The sequence below is a fragment of the Chlorocebus sabaeus genome, chromosome 12 (genome assembly GCF_047675955.1).
Source record: "Chlorocebus sabaeus isolate Y175 chromosome 12, mChlSab1.0.hap1, whole genome shotgun sequence".
Lineage (NCBI taxonomy): Eukaryota > Metazoa > Chordata > Mammalia > Primates > Cercopithecidae > Chlorocebus > Chlorocebus sabaeus.
This window is the reverse complement of record NC_132915.1, coordinates 58279719-58301055: the sequence shown is the minus strand read 5'-3', so window position 1 is coordinate 58301055 and position 21337 is coordinate 58279719. Positions and strand designations below refer to the sequence as shown.

The 21337-nt window shown below is 37.4% G+C and overlaps 1 long non-coding RNA gene across 1 annotated transcript in view; it reads left to right on the top strand.

Moving 5' to 3' along the window:
- Nucleotides 1–376: 376 nt before the first annotated feature.
- Nucleotides 377–21337, top strand: part of LOC140712956 (uncharacterized) — a 541357-nt gene continuing 520396 nt past the window's right edge. The window contains exon 1 of the long non-coding RNA XR_012094821.1: nucleotides 377–1375. This is a non-coding gene — a long non-coding RNA (uncharacterized lncRNA). The remainder of the gene's footprint in view (nucleotides 1376–21337) is intronic.

Here is a 21337-nt window from a genome sequence, read left to right as displayed (position 1 = left end):
ACCTTGGAAATGGCTGCTAAAGGGGTTGGGTCTCCAGACTCCTAATCCCTCCCCTTTCTCCATCTGAGCCGTTCACCTGCTACCGTCCAGTTTACAATATAAGCGTAGACCCTAAATTAACCCAGTTCCAAAAGCTAGGCATTATAATTCCCTAAGAAATTCATTTTAAAAACATCTAAGCCTGTTTCGGGAGCTCCTTGGGGGAAATGTTATGGAGGGAGTGGGCAAGGAAAGACGGGATGCGAGGGGATAATGTTCACGAAGCGATGTGTAGGCTCTTCTATTCGAAGGACCTCGGGGAGCCCCTCAGCTCCCCAGCGAACTGCTGCAGCCACTTCAATTCTCCACTACAGAAGGGGCGGAGGTGGTCCCTGGAGGGTGGCGATGGGAACAGGGCTAATCTTTAGTCTAGTGACCTCTCGCCGGGTGCCGAGGGGATGTAACTGGCCTCAAGAAAAGAGCTACGGAGTCGAAATGCCAGACAGGGCAGAGAACGGAGAGGTGGCTCAAAGGACTTAAGCGCGTGCAGCGAGGAACTGCCTGCCGGCAATCCGCTAACTAGAGAGGACTGATTGACTCTTCCTGTCATCAACATCCCTGGAACCGCTACCCCTCCTCACGTCTCTCGACTTTTCGCTAGCCAGTGGCCCGGGGCCGCGGGCGCAGGGCTGGGCGTGCGTGTGTAGCTGCGCGCGCGCGGTTGTGCGCGCCTGTGTGTGTGCGCAGCCCGAGCTCTGAGCCGGGCCGCCGAGCCCCAGCCGTCCGCCCTGCAGCCGCCCCCTCAAAGCTTCTTCACCTGGCGCCTCCACCCGCCGCCAGCCCAGACCCGCACCGGCGCTGCCTCCCCTCAAAGTTTCCCCAGCGTAGACACCTTCGCGCTGCAGCAGCCCAGGGAGACGGCGTTCTGAAGCTGTGCCTTAGTGTGGCTCTTCTTATACCTCTCCGCCTCATCCCCACCTAATTCGGGCAGAGAGTAGAAAATTTTCCAAATTAAGGGGAGAAAAGGGGGAGGGGCGTTATCGAGAGAAAGCGAGAGGAGCGGCCGCAACTAAGAATATCCTGCCTGATGCCAGGGAATTGACTGACGTGTCTGTGGGGTTACGGAAGAAAACTGAATAGGCAGCCAAGTTGGCCGAGGAGGGGCTGGGAGGCTTCCGGGTGCCGGGAAGGTGGTCCCGGTCTCCGTTTCCACTGGCACGAAGGCTTGGAGGCGCCTCTATGGTGAGGGCTTTTGAACCGCCATCCCCTCCTGATCCCTCAGAAAGGAGGAGCCGGCAGAGCTGAGGCGGGGGAAGTCCAGGAAAAGCCCCTGGACTTGTGTGCGTCGCATCCTTGGGATTTTAAGGACACGAAGGAGAATTAACAGCGCCTCAAGGTAAGAGGCAGCAAAGCTGCTGCTTGAATTGCCAGAGACAATAACTTAAAATAGATGTTGGGAATGGGGTGGGGGTTAAGTCAAGTTAGGAGGATCTCTCCTGGCGTCGCCACGCGATCGCACGACCCGCGCTGGGAAGTCAGGGAGTAGCCGGTGCTGCGTTGCCCAGCTGGGAGGCAGGAAGCCGGAGGAGTATCCTGTCCTTACACTTTCTGAAACCTATTGGAAATCGATTTCGGGCTGGGTTCTCTGTCGAGGTTGATATACAGCGTGGATTTGGGTTTTGGGTTTTCATTTTTTTTACCAGAGAGTTTTTAAAATTTTATTATTAGCACCGCAGACCCACCCCCTGATTGCCATAGAGAGCTGTGGGCACTGGTGAACGCAGCTAGGACGAGGTGGCAGGTGAGCCTGGCGCAGGTGGGCTGGTGGGAGAGGCGGCGGCACCTGGCCGGCGGACTCGGGGGCGCGCGAAGCTCCCGCTCCCGCCTGGCCCCGCTCCCTGCAACCGGCGTCTGAACCTGGGCGCCGCAGGTCGCCTGCGGTTCCCTTCGCCTCCGCTAGAGGCTCCCAGCGGGCGCCGAGGAGCGGGTGGGTGTGGGGGCGCCGGGAGGCGGCGGGGCGAGCGCGGAGAGCCAGCGTGCCCGCGGGGTGGCGGAGCCCGCGCGGCAGGGGCGGGGGACGTGAGCGGGAGTCCCGGCGAGCTTGCTAGCTCCACGCCGCGCCGCGGGGACGCGGGTCCGAACCCGGCTGAGCTCTGGAAAGCTGTGCCTTGAACTGGAGCCACTTTGGGGATGAGAGCCTGGCCCGCGCCCTGAGGGCAGCCCCAGGAGGTAATGCCCTTTTTCTCCTCCTCTCTCTTTTCGCCCCCTAGTTCTCTGTAAATTCTCAGTCAGATACTCAGGGTGGGAGGGAATGAAGGGTGAGAGAGAGTCTGTATCTAAAAAAGGTGCCTTTCGGTGTCGCTCCGTGGTGCTCTGGTGTATGTGTATTCACTAATGCCCGATTTCCTCCGCCTCCCTTGAATATTTGGCTGGTTTAAGGGAAGTTTTTTGCGGAGAACGCTGGGTGGCTGGTCTGGGCCAGGCTGCTCCGAGGTGGGCTGGGGAACCTGCTGTGCCCCCTTTGCGCCGCAGTGGACTGGAGTGCAAGACTCCAGGGATGGGGTGTGGTGGAGAAAAGGAGTACCACACCCTCTTCTTTTCCTCTCTTTTCCTCTTCACCTGCTGGTGAAGTCTCCCCATTCAACATTTTGCTGATTTCCCTTCCCGAGGGATTGGCTCAGAGGACAGAGGAAAGCTGCTGAAATACTTGAAGAGAGAGAGAGAGAGAGGAGAGAGGGAGAGAGAAGGATGAGAAGGAAGTCATGGTCTGAGCATCAAAAGAGGAAGGAGGGCGAAGTTAAGCTTGTGTGTTTGAGGTGGGGGAGCGAGTGCTGGGAAATGGGCTTGGAGTTCAGTTTATTTGATGAAGTGAGATTCATTTCACATTTCACACTTTGACATAATCCAGTTTGCTGAAGCCACTAACAGATATCATCTGTGCTATGTACTGCCTTGGGCTCAGTGGGCACTGAACATGTTTGATGAGTGTGTCTAAGCAGTAAATAAATAAATAAATGAAAGAGTGCTTATTGTGTTTGCGTGGTGTGATTACCCCCGTGTCTTTTAGGCAGCCGGTAATGTATGCATTTTTCAGTGTGCTGTGTTGTGTTTGTGCATACCATATGTGGTCATTTTACACTCAGTAATGCAATTTCAGGATCTTCTAAAGGTGGCTGTTAACAAACACGAATATTTAGAATAATACTAAAGGAGGACCAAAAATTACCATGGGGCGTGGAATATTCCAGGAATACTAAATAGAAGCTGAGGTCCATCATTGGTGAAAATATTGACCACATACTGAAAGGGCAAAAAATATTTTTCAGAAATTGGAAACAGTGGTTAACATTTTAAAAGAAGGAGATATTCTTTAGGGTTCTATCACTGTCACCCAGTAGCATGCATTACTCCCAATATAGTTGGAGTGTGAGGAAGAAAAAAAATGCACTTCCTGTTCAAAACCAGTAAAATGTTTTGAGATCTGCCAGGCATTTCACCTTAAGAATTTAAATGGAATGGATTGCCTATTGATGGCAGAAGTGGTTTGGTTATGTAAGGTATCTGTTATTTTTGATTAAGGTACATATATAAGTTAATATTTTTATATAATAAGTTTACTGTAGTGGAAATGGAAGCAGGGAAATTTATTGATGTTTTTCATTCCGGAATAACACACAGCATTATCTCAGGAAGATTTATATAAAGTTTGTCTTTCATGTATCATACTGGATGGTGCTCTGTGTGGAAGGCAAGAATATACATCTTGATGAAGTCCCGAAAAGGATGGTTCATGTTCTTAAAATACAGTGTTTTAGAAATTTTTATGACGTGAAAAAATGATACTCATTTGAATATAAGTACAACTTCATACACTAATCATTTATTTGTTGACTTAAATTTGCGAGACAAATACATATTTAGGGCTCAAATGTACTTCTGAAAGACACCTCTAAAACCAAAGGAAGATCTGCTATTAAGACTCTGTGTATATGATGCATAAGGGAAGTTTTGTTTCTTGACATTTAATCGAATCAAACTAGTGAGGCTGGTTTGTAATCTCAAGTCAGCTTTAGGACTCCATCTCTAAAGATGCTTTCCTCTCTAATAAATGTGATTTTAAAAGAGACCAGACATTAAAATGTTCCACAGCCGTCATGGATCAGAAAACCATTTGAGTCCTCTGAAACCTCATGTCAAGAATAAAAAGTGATAGGAAGTTGTCATAAATTAATTGGCTTGATACTTCAATTAAAAACTGATTATGATCTGGCTCTGGTAGTCATTATGGTTGATTTCATTTGGTCTCTAGATATTCTGTGAAAGGACTCTAGGTGGAAATGTTTTCCTGTAGTACAAGGAGAGGAGGTCACTATATGCAAACAGGCTTGTCAGTTACTGATTCTCCAGTTTGGTTATGTTGTATCCTTAAGGAAGCATGTTAGATTGGAAAAAAAAATCTCTTTTCTCAATTTACATAAATATTTCTCTTTGTCATAGCCCTCAACCAACCTGTGAATACTATATTTATAATTTTGTTGAAATATGTCACCAAGCCTCTTCCCTTTATGGTTCAGGGGCTACTTTGATGTTAATAGCTTTAAAAACTGTTTAAGCATAAAATACCATATTTCCTGAAAGAAAATAAATTAAATTTAAAAAGGGTTTGGGATAAGGAAATTAAGGGAGAATATGAGGGAAAGGTTAAATTCCAGGTATCAGGCTTACCCATCTAATGGCATATACTTCTGTGATTTCTTTGTTATTCTTCTAAAGAAATTTTCCCTTCCTTCCTTCCTTCCTTCCTTTTCTTCTTCCTTTTTTTTTCTTCAAAACATTTCCTTCAGAATTAAATCCATGCTAATTTACAGTTATTTTATAATGATCAGTCCATAAAAATTTACTTTTAAGTAGGTGGGCGATAGTCTTAAAATATTAAGACTGTTGCGTTTATTTTTTAATTTTATACAAAAATTGACTAGAAGGTGGGTTTGGGTCTTTAGGGAGTTCAAGTCATCAGTCTCTTAAATTGTAAATGCATCTTGTGTCTGGCTATAACTTCACTGCCTTTTGTTTCTGGGAAGTATAAAAGCATGGATAAGTATTCATTTGATATAGATGGACAGCCTAACAACATGGTGCATTTGTGCTGTGAGTGGCTTATTTTCATATGGTTAATACTCTGAGAACAAATTGGCCAATGTAATCAAATATGTAATGTTCATATTCAGCGAGTAGTAGAGTCACATTTGTCAGTGTGTATTGGTTCAGAAATTAGTATCATATTTTAGGAAACCTTAACTTCATCTAAACCTTAATAAAAGTTACTTTTTTAAAAAAGTGTTATCACTCAACAGATACAATTGCTGTATCTATTCTTAAATGTCTTCAAGAGAGAAGATCCTAGTTCTAAAAATCTCCCAAGAGAGACTAATCCAGTGCCACTGGGAGGCAGCATGAATAAATAGAAAAAGCAGTGGATCTGACACCAGAAGACTTGAATTCTACTATGTTTCTCATGACTAGCAGTGTCTTCTTTGTAAAGCTGTCTTATTTTTTCTAAGGCTCAGTGTTGATTTCTGTACAATGGGAATATTTAATATCTACCTATTTTTATGTTTAAAAATTAATAACAGGTTTAAGCATTGGAAAAAGAAAAACAAAACTTTCAGGTGCCAAGTAAATGTCTGGCATTGTAACATTTGGTAGAAGAATACATAAAATATATTTAAAGAGTGCTTGTAAAACGTCAGTAATGCAGTGTGGATTTTGATACGCCTTTGATGAGAGGAATATTTTCTCTGAATGAACTATTAACTGGTGTCATGAAAGTCAAATTTAAATTAATATGTATGTATGGGAGATGATTTTCTCAAAGTTATTAATAAGGCATAAATTTCATGATGTTTGGAAATCTTGTAATGCTTATTGTGTGGGCCATAAAAGTTCATCTGGGCATTTGTGCTGTTATTAAAGAGTTTTGATAACCAATAAGAGGCAAAAGAAAAACAGTTAAAATATTATTTAATAATAAAGTCTCAGTTGGGTTTCTTTTTTTTTATTTTTTAGCTATTCTACATTTTTCTTCTTCTTGTAAGTATACTTAATATGACACAGGTAGGAACTATCCTTGCTTTCATTATTGTCAGGTCAGTTACCCAGTTTTTATGAACACTAAAAATATTTAGCTTGTGGAATATTTTGTTCAGTGATTTAATCTATGAAATGGAACACAAACCTAATATATTATCTTAGTTTTTTTATAGTGGAATTTGCCCAGGACCACTGATAGACCATTTGTCCTATTTTATTTTATTGGCTTCATTGCTAATAATATTAGTTATAAGTTATTTTCATTATGTGAATTAGGAAGAAAATAAATGGTAGATATTAAATGACTCATGGATTTGAATAAAATTTTAAAAGCACCATTGAAATAATTATATGCTGTTTTTATAAAATATGAGGCTCGCTAGGATTTGACTAGAATACATTTTGTTAATTTTCTAAATGTATTCACTAGTTAATGTTAAGAATAGCCTGTCTTTCCTGGCTGCAAGGGTAAGTCAAATACTGTTTCCTTCCCTAGAGTTTTGGTGTCGTTGTCAATAAAAACTGTGAGTGTATTTTCTCTAACAAAATGAGCAAGACTAAATGCAAACCTGGGAACCTAGACTAGAAAACAAATTACATTTTTTGTTGTTATAGATGGAACATTATATCAAATTGCCTATAAAGGTAGAATTATTGTCTTTACAAATGTCATAACTGAAGTTCAGTGTAACAGTAATATATGCAAAAATGTAAGATTCCCAGCACATTCAGTTTCTAGGTAGCACCATAGAGTTTGTGAAATGGATTCTAAATTGGACGACGTAAGAGGATTTTGTGTCTTCAGACAATCTCATTCTATTATAATGTAACTATGGTTAGCTGCAAGATATCTATCTAGTAGCCAGCATGAAGAGAAATAATTAGCATAAAAACTGTATTGCTCCAGGTGTACCAGGAGAGTCAACAACAGTGCCTTGTGATACATGTTGATTTTGAAACGGTGAGCTTCATTCTTCAAAAGGAAAGTGCCTTTATTTTCTTAATTTTTGACTTGACCTTTATATACATATATACGTATATGTACAATATCATATGAACACATCTTCTTTATATATACTTTATATATATATATGTTCTATGTATATAGAGAGCATATGCATACATAGGGAGGGTGTGTGTGTATATATGTACATATGTATATCTACATATATACATGCACACACATACACACACACACATAGCCTGCTGAAAGCAGTCCTTGTGAGATGAGGATGTGAAGGTCAGCTGCTGGTTAAGCCTATGATTATGGAGTCCAAATGTTTTTTCTTTTTGCAATTTTATTTGTAGGTAATGTTAAAAGCCTAGCTTTGGTCTCGATTAGTTAAATTCATATCAATTAATATGCAAATACTTATTGTTGAGAAACTAATTTTCTGTTTGATATTCAGGATATAATGGTACATGAGAGTTTGTTCTTGTTCTTAAGAATTCTGTGTTCTTGGTAAGCAGAGAAGGCAAAAATCGGTGATAAGCTAACAAAAATAGAATAGACTATCACCTGATTCAGGATATTCTTATTAAATATCTATTGTTCCCAAGGCTATACAAAATAACAATACAAAAGTTGTGTCACCAGGCAATTCAGGATAGGGTAAAGTGCGAGTGGTCTGGAAAAGATTCATATGGGGGAGGAAACTGGGCTGAGAGTGAGTATAATAAAAGTAAACAATAAATATATAAGTAAACAATAAATATATAAAAGTAAACAATAAATATATAAACTCTCTAGTAATTAAAGTAAAAGTAAACAATAAATATATAAACAATATGTAAAAGTAAACAATAAATATATAAACTCTAGTAATTAAAGCAAAATAACACAATAGTAAGACAGTCTTTGCTGATGAGTTGGGACAAAGATGAAAACATTGATAGACTCCTTGTGTTGGTAAGGGATGGGGAAATAAACATTCAATACATAATTGGAGTCATTGTAGACTGGTTCAGCTCATCTAACATGCATTTTAAGTAATTTTACTTGGATATATATTAAATTACAAATGCTCTTAATAATTTTCTTTATAGTTCCTCTTTCAGAAGTTTATCCTCAGAAATGCTCCCGTGAACCTCCAGCAATATATTATGTATACACAAGAAGAAATAGATAACTTTAATGACTCTGTGTCTTTTAAAGAAAATGTATCTGTAGTTAAAACTTTTCCACACCAAATTAGCAAATGGATAAATAAGGTATATCCATACTATGGAAAATGTTCATCAGTGAAAAGGAATGAAATACTGATACATGCTACAACATGGATATACCTTTAAAATATTATGCTACTTGAAAGAAGCCAGAAACAAAAAACATCATATGATATAATTATATGAAATGCACAGAAAAACGTATCTGTGGAATTTGAAAGTAGAGTGGTTTTCGTCTGGCACCGGCAGTGGTGAGTGACTGCATATGGGCACAAGGAATCTTTCGGGGCAGTGGAACTATTCTGTAATGGGATTGTGCTGATGGTTGCGCACATCTATAAATTCACTAAAAATCATTTAATTGTTCACATGAAATGAGTAAATTTCATGGTATTTGAATTATGTGGCAAATCAACTGTTAAAAACTCAAACACACACACAAAAAATCTTCCCACAAAGTAAACCGAAGGCACAGATGACCTTACTAATAAAATCTTTCTAATATTTAAGGAAGAAATAATACCAGATCTCTATAAACTCTTTCAGGAAACTGCAGAGGAGGGAACATTTTCCAACTATGAGACCAACATAAAAGGTATCGTAAGAAAATAAAACAACAGGCCAACATCCTATAGAAAATAGATGTAAACATTATTAATGAAACGTTAGCAAGTATAAATAGCAATGGCAAATAAAGATAATACATCAAGAACAAGTTAGGTTCATCCCAGAAATGCAATGTTGGTTTAACATTGCAAAATCAGTTAAATAGTTCACCATATTAACAGAGTAAAAAGAAAAACTAGCTGAGCATGGTGGCTAACACCTATAATCCCAGCACTTTGGGAGGCCGTGGTGGGTGGGTAATGAGGTCAAGAGATCAAGACCATCCTGGCAACATGGTGAAACCTCATCTCTACTAAAAATACAAAAATTAGCTGGGTATGGTGGTGTGCACCTGTAGGTCCAGCTACTTGGGAAGCTAAGGCAGGAGAATTGCATGAACCCAGGATGCGGAGGTTGCAGTGAGCCAAGATCGTGCCACTGTACTCCAGCCTGGTGTCAGAGCAAGACTCTGTCTAAAAAAAAAAAAAAAGAAGAAGAGAAAAAGAAAAACCATATGGTGATCTCAGATGTAGAAAAATTATTGGAAAATACAACATTTATTCTTGATAAAAACTGTTAGCAAATTAGGAATAGAAGGGAACTTCCTCAACTTGATAAGGAACATCTGCAATAAACCTAGAGCTAATACCATACTTAATGGTGAAACACTAAGTGCTTTTTCTCTAAGCTTGGAAGAAATGTTAGAATGTATGCTGTCATCACTTTTACTCAATGTTTATAATGGAAATCATTTAAATAAGGCAAGAAAAAGACTCAGGAAGAGATATTATAAAGGAGGTGCAAAACTGTGTAAACATGATTTTATTAAATAATTAAAAAAACTCCAAATGTCTAATAGGAAAATAGATAAACAAATGTTGGAATATTCATGCAGTATGTTTCTGGTTTACTAAGACGGTAAGTGGAATGTTGTAGTTCTTTAAATACCATCATGGGAAAATCTCCAATATATATTTTTAAGAAGGCAAATATGGTTGTAGAGCAATACTTAGTCTATAGTGAATTGATTGATGAATTCTTCAGGTATTTATTGGGTACCTCTTTTGTGTTAAGCATGAGAGTAGGTAGACCCTGGGTCATATATTGTCTGTGGGAAGTGGACAGATATAATCCTGCCCTTGAGAGACTTACAGGCTAATGAGAAAGAATTTACAAGCAACTAAAATAAATGAAATTCATAATGAGATGAATTCGTAATGGGAGAAATGAATTCATAATGGGAGAAATTGTGTTATGTGCATTAAAAAATGAAGTTGAATGACTAGAATTTATCCATGAAGTTGAGAGAAAGATAGAACAATTTTCGTAAGAGGTGTCTGGTTCCTAGTGAGCATTCAGTTGGTAACTATTTTTTGAATAGAATAATCCAAATCATTCATCTCTCCTATTTTACCTAATTTCACTTCATATATGGTAAACTGAAGGAGTACATACTATACTTCCCTATCACACTAACTTTTCCTGTGTCATTACACTCTTTTCTTACTTTGAATAATTCCCATAATCATCATCTGTATTCTTCTAGCACCTACTGTGAACAAATGCATTATTTTATGTGCATTCACAGTTGCATAAGGCACATCTTAATACATTCATTTAGTCTTGAGTTGAAACCCATTTCTTAATGTGTAATTTTTATTATTTTTTCATTTTTCTTTGGTTACAAAAGTAAAACATTTGCATCATAAGTGTATTTAATGTCATAGCAATACATAATATACAAAGTGAAGGAACTTCCTGGTGCTCCCTCGTACCTAAGGTTTGACAAAATAGGAAGCTATGTTGCACAAGAAATGTCAGAGTGAGTAAGTGTGAAGAGTGAGACTAAATGCTGTATGGATAACAGACAAGAGGATTAAGTGGCCAGGGACCAGAAAACACTTCAGAAGATAGACGTCCAATGGAATTTTTCAGTTACAGTTTACTCTGTGCAGTGGTACTGCTTCCTGTGATCTCAAAATGTTCAACAAAGTCACATATATGTTAGTAACACTAGTGTGATTGGATTCCTGGTAGTGGTTGGTGACAGAATTTATTTTTTGTCAGAGTTGGGGTGGCAGTGTGAGAGAGGGAGCTTGTTAAATAAGACGTGGGTCATAAAGCATCTGAATAAGACATGGGTCATAAAAACATGAGTCATGCTGTCTCGTATGTTTTCTGTAAGTGGCCTTAACCATGTAGTTCATTTACCCATGCCTTAGATACATTCCTTGCAAAACATTCCCTCCACGTAGTTGTGTAACATAACCTTAAACACTGAAGTCTGTAGCAGATTACTTTGTCTGGCTGTACATGGTTTTCATTGATATTTTTATTTTTATTTTCCATAAAACCTCATTCTATCTAACTAAAATAGATTGATGGTAGTCCATTACCCCTTATTTCTAAAGAACTTTTTGATTATAATCAGTGAAGATCATTCTAGAACATATTCATGAGTTCATGATCTTACCTTATTTTTGTAGATGATTAAATTAAGTGGAAGCATTTGCATATATGGTTGATTCTGAATTCAAGATTCTTCTCACAGGTACTGCATAAACTTTCAATAAAAATTTAGTCTATCATTTCATCTTTAATTACACTTAAAATGTGTGTGAACAAGATTGATGAAATAAATGTGAATTGGAATACATTCCACATGTTATTTATATAGGTCCTTATGTAGCCTAGCAAAATACTTAGGTCTGGGTGACTGCTAAAAACAAGTGGATTTGATGACGGTTCTGTTGGACCTGGAGCTTCCGGTCCTATTCATCAATCCATAGGAATGGTTACTGTGGGTTTTACAGAGAGATTAGGAGATTAAAACTAAAAGTATTATTAGCTGACCCAAAAACGAAGTTTCCATGATTATGTTAAAGCGTAAGGAAGGGTATGGAGTTTGATTCAATAGAAATAAATGATTTCAAATTACAGCTTGAGAATATGGATGATAATCAGATGTTTTGTCTGTAATAATGGCAGAAAACCATGGGAGTTATTTGCATGTTGGGGAAGATAATTATTCATCTTTCCATTTAGCTCTCCTTGTGGAATTAGAAAGACTATAGATACATCAAGTATAAGAATCACTTTATAAGAATAAAGTACTAATGAATGTAATTATTAATTTATGCTTAATTTTTAGATGTTGGAAGCAGTATTTAAAAGTAAAATAATCTAGTACTTACTAATAAAGCCACTCAATTTAAAACTGTATCTCCGTGGCTTTGCACACTGGGATTCCTGCAACTGGAATAGTCTTTTTCAGATCACATGGGAAAACTCCGACATTTACTTAAAAAATGAACTTAGCATCATATTCTCAATAAATCATTCCAAAAGTCCTGGAATCTCTCTACTTTTACAAGCTTCTGTTTTTATATGTATTATTTAATATATTATTATTTTTGTTCATTGGTCTATTTATCTTTCCAAATCGTGGTCCTGGAAGACAAAAGTTGTATCTTATTTATTACCATTAAAAATATCTTTGGATGTAGTTCTTATTAAATAGTTTTGAAATGCATTGAAATGTGATTTTTAGAACATTTAGACAGTTTTATATCATATCCAAAACCATAGTAATGCCATTTCCAATTGGTAAAAGAGGTAACATGCAATGACTAAAAGTTTAAGATTTAGTTTCAAATTCTGACTGACATTGATTTCTGCTTATTGGACCTTGAACAATCTCTTCATCTCATGACGTGTTAGTTTCCTAATATGTAAAATCGGGGTGAAAAACACTTTTCTGGCCTGCACATCTTACCTGAAGTTTACGATGATAGGATGGAGCATGGGTGTAAAATAAATTTGTGTGCTCAGTACCTACACAAAGTCATCCCTGTATTAAGTATACAATTAAAAGCCACTAATAAAATAATCTTAAATGAAATAATTTACTTTTCTAATAATGAGAGGTTTGTACAGAAAAGTAAAACCAATGAACTTGAAATATCTTTCTTTCTATTGGATTTCCCCTGCCTTTTAATAATGGTTTCATCACATTTTAATATAACATGAATTTGATTTTATAGGGTATAGAACAAATATAACAATACAAATTAGGCTATTGTAGTTTAAACACATGGTTATAGATGGCTTAATTGATAACTTTTATGTACTTATTTAGACCTGGATTGATGATTGTTGAGCGACTCTATATCTGAGTAAGCACTGATTTTTACCATCTCTTCAAATTAGAGCCAATTTGAAGTGAGTAAATTGTATGATATGTGAATTATATCTCTGTAAGGCTGTTTTGAAAATATGTGGAATTTGTGCCTAAAATATCCATGAGTTCATGCTGATATAAACACATTATCAAATGAATGACTGAATTGGGAAGAACAGGCAAATCTATGCAAAACGATTTCAATAATTTATGTAGATACTTGCCCTCAAGGAAGTGGAGTATAATTTTCCACTCTTTAAGCATGGCTGCACATAGTAACTTCCATCTAAACAGTGTGCATGGAAAGTAGGAGGAAAAAGTAACATTACAGTGCAGAAACCAGACAAACATGACCTCAACTAGGTGACCAAGGTCGATATCAACAGTAGTGATCATAGCGATAGAATGTACCCTTGATTTAGTGAGAATGATGGTTTACCTCTGTGGTCTTCCTCCCCAAAATTCATAACTTTAGTCCATTCGTGAAAAAAATAGGTAAATCCCAACCGAGGAACATTATACAAAATTATCTGATCAGTACTCCTCAAAACTGTCAAGCTCATCAAAAACAAAGAAAGGCTGAGAAACTGTCATAACCAAGAAGAGGCTAAGGATATATGACAACTAATATATCGTATCCTGTATGGGATCCTGCAGTAGAAGAAGGACACTTGATAAAAACTAGGGAGCTCTGAATAAAGTATGTACTGTAGTTAACAGCAGTGTAACTTTTGTTTGTTCATGCATTGTGACAAATGTACCATACTTATGTAAGATGTTTATAATAGGAAAAACTGGGTGTAACATAGATAAGAACTCTGTGCTATGAAATTTTTCTGTATATCTTTTTTTAAAGGGTCTTTTAAAAATTAAAACATAGCCAATTTACATAAAACAAACAGTATTTTACTCATTTTTATTTTGAATATTTGATCTCTTTAAACACGCATATCCACTTCTTTGGTACTTTCTGTATCACTGAAAAAGAAAAATTCAAAGGTTAAGATTAGTTACCGATTTAATGGTAGTTTGCATTTGGGAGTTTTACTATTAATGTGTTCTGATACTATAAGGGGTTATCACTCTATACCTAAATCTAGTTTGTTGGAAATAAATTATGTTTTTTGTCTCTTCCCAGCATTCCTATTTGGCCAATGTTACAGAATCTAATCAGATTTTCTGCCATTCATTTTGCTGTGATGGAGCATTTTCCTACATGTTTCTGACTTAAGTCAGATTTTCACTGCATTTTTATCTTTAATTTTGGTTTCATGTATCCGGGGAAAACTCCAGGGTAGTCTAGCCTGATTTCTAAACGTTTTTCCTATTTCTGTGATAGCTTTTTATCTTAATGTTTCTGAGATTCTCTTGGTTATATGTGATAATTTCCTCTGATATTCTTAAGGTATTCTGATAGTTTTCGTAAAGCTTCACTTCGAAGCTTTTTTTTCTTTGAATACTTTTTTCCTGTTTACCGTTCACTGAAAATTTACTCATCTAGCATGAGCTGTTTTTCATTTGTCCTTATTTAAGCCAAGTGGTCTTTCTCCACTTTACTTTCACTATTTTTCATTCAAACCTGCTCTATGGGGCTAAATATTTTCTTGCTTGTGAATAAAATGTCAGATAGGCCTCCTATTTCATTTACTATTAGAGAATAAAATGTTCAGCAATTACTGCTAATCACATGAGTAGTGACATTTCTTTTACATACTATTCATATAAAAAGGAGGTCTTAAATTTATTTACTATGAAAGTTTTCCCAGCATTTTTCTGGCCACTTCTATTGGGAAAAGGGGAATTGGTCAGCCTTTCCTGTGTTTCCCCAGTTCGCCTCTATGCTTTCTGCCCTGTTCAAGGATGCTGCCTCTGGCTCTTCTAGGGTTAAGCCTCAGAAAGGTAGGGGAGGTAAAGATGAATTGTGATTTGATTGACTTAAATGTAACCCTGGATACACTTCCCCTGGGTTTGGTGGATTCTCTTTCTTTTTCAGTAGTTTTTTTGTTTTATCTTCAAGGGGTACAGTGCATGTGAATGCTATCAAAAATTTCTGGCTGTGTGCCTCAGACACATGGTAGGATTGAACTTCCTGGCTTTCTGTGGTTGGGTAGGGCTTTTAACCAGTTCTGATTAATGAGTTTTGAAGTTTTGAACAAAAATGAAAAATGTCACTGATAGGCTGAACTGGGATGGGAGTCTCCAGAGATCTTTCTTTTCCTTTAAACACTGCAGTCCACAACTTTACAGAAGATGGCTGTTGTTTCATCATGAAATCACTGAAACTTCAATGAGAGGAGCCAGCTTCTGCCTCCAACAGACCCACAGCAACCATTATACTTGAACAACAAATTAATCCTTGTGGTTTTATGCCATTAAAATTAAGGGACTGTTTGTTACCACAGCCTAACATAACCTATTGAGACAGACAGATATCTGTATTTCTCAGAGGCCCATACTGGGACTATTCGGCTGAATTTTCTATGATACAGGAAATGCATTTTCTTCAGTTACACGCGTAATATTTCTCCCCCAGCCCCTGGAAATCTGGAAATTGGTCCCCTATGTTGGGATTATTCCTTTCACCTATGCGTTGTTCTTGAACAGAATTTGAAATGTCTTTCAGCAAATTCTTTCTTCTTAGTTGCCCTCTTTAGTCTTCAGGAAACATTTACAGAATCTTACCTCTCCCAGGGAGACTGTAGCTAAAAATTCACTCTGCTTAGCTAGGAATACAGTGTTTTAATTCAATGTATGTATGGCTTTAAAAAATACTGAATGACACAAACTATGCTCTACTAATCCTCTGGAATTCTCCTACAACAGTGGTCTTAGGAGAGGACTTCTAAAATGCATATCAGACATTAACTCTTCTGTTTCTGGCATCATTGTATACAGATAAGCTTCTGAAGCAGTCTCCCTGAAGTTTCTCCAAAGTTTGAGGTAAAGTGATAGTAGAGAGATTATAGCAGCTCAACAATTTCCCGCCCCCGCTCCCAGCCAAAAATATTTTTCTTCCTTGTTTCCAAACTTTTCAGCTGCAAGGGATGCTGGCTTATAAAACTGGTGGTTCTTGAAAGCCTCTTTTACAAGTTCTGCACAGATGACCTAGCGTTTTGATTAAAAATGTGAAGGTTCTTGTCAACTATTTGGTTATTCCTTTTTGGATCTCAACCAAAACCAACACAGAAAATGTCTCCTTTTAACATCTTGTTCTAAGACCATTGTTCCAGAGGAATATTAGAGCATAGTTTGTGTCCTTTAGTATTTTTTAACCCATTTATAAATTGAATTAAAAATACATTTGCCTGCCAATGCAGAATTATAGCCTCTTGGAAGGAATTACAGTATGATTTATGGGAAGTCCTGGCATGTTGTTATTATTTTTCTTAAAATCAATATGGTGCAATGCACAAATAGTTAAATTCACTCACTACTCATTAAAGCTATTTTGTGTTCCCTCATGTGCTACCAAGTGGAAATTACTGAAGATACTTAAGTAAAGTGTATTTATTCTTTCCATTTTCAGAATCCTTTGTGAAAACTGTTGCTGTCAGTTACTGCACATTTATTTCAAAAGATTGCTCTGGCTTAAACAGTGAATCAGTCTTTTAGACTGATTGATTACGTTTTAAGTAATATGAAACGCTCTTGGGCTTGTGCAGCAAAGGACAGTGAAACTTCACAAAACCGTAATACATATTGTATATTAATAATCTTAGCTAGTGTTCACTATAAAATTTTAAACTTAATGAAACCTTGAAAGGAGTTGCTGCATTTTGTTACCCTGAATTGAAACACTTAATTGCTTTAGTTAGCAAACACACCTCAAATAAGGAACCATTCTGGTGTACAAATGCCATTATAACTTTGAAAATATTATCTATTATTATTATAATTTCATCTCTGTCTTCTGATTCACAGTTCCTCATGTAACAAGTATAATCACATTTCAAAGATCTACACCAAGTTAATGATCAGAAGTAGAAATTATCATACAGAATACTTTTGAACCATCCTCTTGTCTTTGAGGATGATCTAATTAACACTTGATGAGTTTGAGCAGTACAAGATTTTGAGTAGGTTTTTGATGGGACATTTTAAAACTCTGGTCCAAGCAGGGCTATCCTATAACTGATAGTTGTATACAATTGTAAGTTACTCTCTTCCGAAGCATGCTAGATATTTAAGCTATACATTTCTGAGCACCAGAAATTTCTTTGTAACATTTGTAGAGTGTGACTACTATTACATACAGATGACTTAATGTCAGAATTGGACTTTGTAAAATTCCAACACTTTGGCCTACAGCCTAAAGTTTTGAGGTTACCTGTTAAAACAGCGTAAGTGAATTTAAATGGACTTGAGGCAGAAAAAGGTAAAAATAAAAAAAAGAAGGTATTTCTATGGCCAGTTGTAACTGAGAATACCTCACAGATCTTGGTAGTGAGGAGAAGAGTGAATTATCTAACCTGGGATAATAAGAAAGTGTGAGGAAGAATGCACTATAATACCAGACAAAGACTGACATATTTTCCATTATTTCTGACATCTTTTTCAAAGTTTTCTCAGCCCCAGCCCAGAGTACCAAGCATTTGTTTTCTGTCCTCTAGAAAATTTTTCATATACTACTCATTAAACATCAGTTACATTTATACTTTCATAGCCTTTGCATTGCTTTTTAATCAGTTAATTTGGGTTAATATTTTATCTCAAATTAGACTATAGGCTTCTTTAGATTTCTTTTGCCTGTTTACGTCTGATCACACTTAAGAGTATTCAACCTTCACTTAACACTGGTGAAAGGTTGTCTATCAATATAATGGTGACATTTGGGAGACTCTTCCATCACACTAACCATTTTGCAAGGTGAGAAAAGGAAACCATGATTTTAAATATTTTTATGTATAACATATCCTTATATCTTTAAAAATCTTCAAGTTGCATATATTAAATATAATGTTTAAATAAGATGGTGATGCTATGAACAGCTAATAAGACCATTTCTTTAAAGTATAATAAAATATCTGATGCTATTGTAGATGTCTTATACATGATAAATAGAAGAGAAAGGAAGTCATCAGTTAAATCTAGTCTAGCAACAAGGGGGAACAGTGGAAAATCAGGTCTTTTGTGAAAATTGGAAGTTATGTGGATAGGAAGCCTATATAAGCAAGTTCCAGACATTTTCTTGACTGCAAGTAGTCATAAGATGCTCCGCAAGTCCCAGGGTCCAGTTTGACAACTTAATGTCATTTCTTTGTTAGGATGATTAACAAGAAGAGAATAAACTACAATATGTCCAAAACCTATAAAGTATCAAACATTTTCCTTCAGTCTTTCTTAGCTGATTTTTTTCATCTAAACTGGAGCACATGGAAATGATTTGTGTGATTTTATTTTTTAGGTTTCTCCAAAGATGGTTGATAACTAGTATCATTCTAGATGCAGAGAGAACTTAACATTCACTGATGTCTTAGGGCATTAGTGCATAATTTGATTATAAGTGTCTGTTGATGTAAAGTATCTGTGGCATTAAAAGTGCTGAATTAATGTTTTTATAACACAGGACTGCAAAACGATTTATATTCTCTTGCATATATGACATCTGTAAAAGATCTTTGTGTATTTAATGTCATAAAGTATGTCCAGATTAAATTTAGCTGCTTTGCTAGTGATCAAAATTCAATATTAGCAAAATACTTTTTTCTATTTGATATTTCATACTTCATAGATCTTTTCCTCTTGACTTTAATTTTTTCTTATTAGCTATTAAGCAATGGTTAACAATTACTAATTGTGGAGAAAAGGGAAACATAATACACTGTTGGTGAGAATGTAAATTGACACAGCCATTATGAAAACAGTATGAAAGTTCCTAAGGAAGTTAAAACTGGGAAAAATTGGAAAAAAATTGGAAAATAATTTGGAAGTTTCATATAAAATTAAACATGTCCTTAATGTATGACCCAGAAATTGGATTCTCAGGCATTTATTACAGAGGCATAATACACACACACACACACACACACACACAGTATTGAAGTGTTAATTATAGATTTCTTTATGGTAACAAAAAATTAGGAAATAATAAAATCAATAAAAGGTTCTCTATTAGGTGACTGGTTAAACAGACTGTGGTACCCACTGCATAGACTACAACTCAGCAATAAAAAGGAATGACATATTGATCAACAATTTATATGAACCTCCAGGAAATTATGCTGAATAAGACAGCCAATCTCAAAAGTTTACATACCATATGATTCTATTTGTATATTATTTTTGAAATGACTAAGTTATAGAAATGGAAATAAGATTAGTGCTTGACAAAGTTTAGGGGTGGGGGTGGGGGTGGGTAGGGTTATAAAAAGACAACACAAGCATTCCTTGAAGTGTTGGAGCTGTTCTGTATCTGGACTGCAATGGTAGATGGCAGATATATGATCCTACTCATGATATAAAGGTGTATAGAACTAAATACACGTAAAATCACAAATGAGTAAAAGTAATACTGAGGAAATTTGAATATGATGAGTAGCTTGTTTCAATGTTAATATCCTGTAGTGATATTGTATTATAATTTTGCAAGATGTTAACATGGAGGAAATCTTGGTAAAGGGTACACAAAATTGCTTAGATATTTGAGGGTGAATTTCAAAGGGTAAATACACATCCAAATCTATATTACAAAACTACTCAGGGACCTTTTGCCACCTTGTGATCAGAGCATAGTTAGTGGGGTGGAAGTAAGTGTTTGGAATATTTGACCTTCATTCCTTGGAATTTGGAGAGCATAGACTATTGCCTGAACTTTACTTTAAAACGTCAAAGGCCAAAGTCTAGCTAAAGCTATCTGAGATAGCAGATCAAAGAGAGAAATCTGCATTGAAAGGAGACTGTACTTCTTACAATTGATGACAGAGAAGAGGATGTCCTGGTCTGGTGTACTATAGAGAGCATCGGAAACAGGACTAATCAGTAGCAGGGTGAGAGGACCCCAGAATGAGAGTCTATATGTAGTGGAACATAGCAATAGGGGTTGGTAGCAACAGGGGACAGCCTATGGCCTCCTGAACAGCAGTTGGCTCATCTGTTTATTTGGACAACAAACGGGCTCCTGGGGGTGCTTCCCCAAAGGAGGTGCATGACTTGGGTGCCCCAGCCACCCTGAATCAGTAGTGCTCATTAATGAGCACCTACTGTATGTAAAAATCATGGGCTAAGTGATGTGTAAGCAAGACCTTGTCCAATCCTCATGCAACCCTAGGAGGGATCAACTCATTTTACAGAGAAGAAAGCTGAGGCTCAGAGAGGGGAAGAGTGCCCAGATTACTGTGGTGGAGGCTGGACTCCAGAGGACAAGCCCCCTCCCATTCATTCACAACTGCTGTTACCTGACTTGGCACACCCATCTAAGACTGCAGTGATTTGAGGGGTAGCCTAGCCTTCTGGGATGGGCCCCACAAGCCTGCAATAGAATCGCCCCTTTACACGGCATCAGTGGGTACATGGGTGCATGGCCCATAGCAGTGAACGTTACAGTAGAAAGACTTCAGCAAACTCAGGGTGTGAAGAGTGGACTTCAGAGTCTCACAGAAGCTCTCCTTGAAAGAACCAATGTATTTCTAACTTGGGAGAGACCAGAAACAACACAGTGAGTGACAGGGGAAGACTTGAAGAATGAGACAGGGAAAACAGTAAAGATGCCACTTCCCAACTCTTGCCCAGTCCCCAGCCCTTTGCAGGTTTCCAAGCCTGAGACAAACATGACTAGGGGAGTAGAAGCAGCTCTAAATTAAATTTAAAAATGAAGATTTGGAATAAAAATTATACTTGTTATTATACCTCAAAGACATACAAATCTACTCCCCTTGAAAGTCAATAAGCTAGGCAGAAAAGAAGCGAAGTAATAGAGGATACCAGGTACCAGGAGCACACTAGGAGGATCATTAAGACTGGAGAGGATATGATACATTCAGGTTCACAATGCCTGTGATGAGACTGAGTGGAGACAAATGGAGTGGGTGAGCATGGTGTACCAGATTTGAGGCCGAATGGTAAGCAGAAAATAGGGATATAAATTAGACTCTGAAGACTCAGAGAGCCTAAAGGAAAAACCATTTCAAAGGCAGTTTCAGGTCAGATAATGTGTAGTCCTAAACAAAGGCAGCGGTAATGGGACAAAAGAGTTAGAGATACATTTTGGTGTGTTTGGATGTAAATAATGAGGGAAAGGAGGGAGTCTGTTAATTCTAGTTTTATATCCTCCTCCAATTCTTCCCCTACCCGCAGAAAAAGGTGAGTTTGCTGTTAACA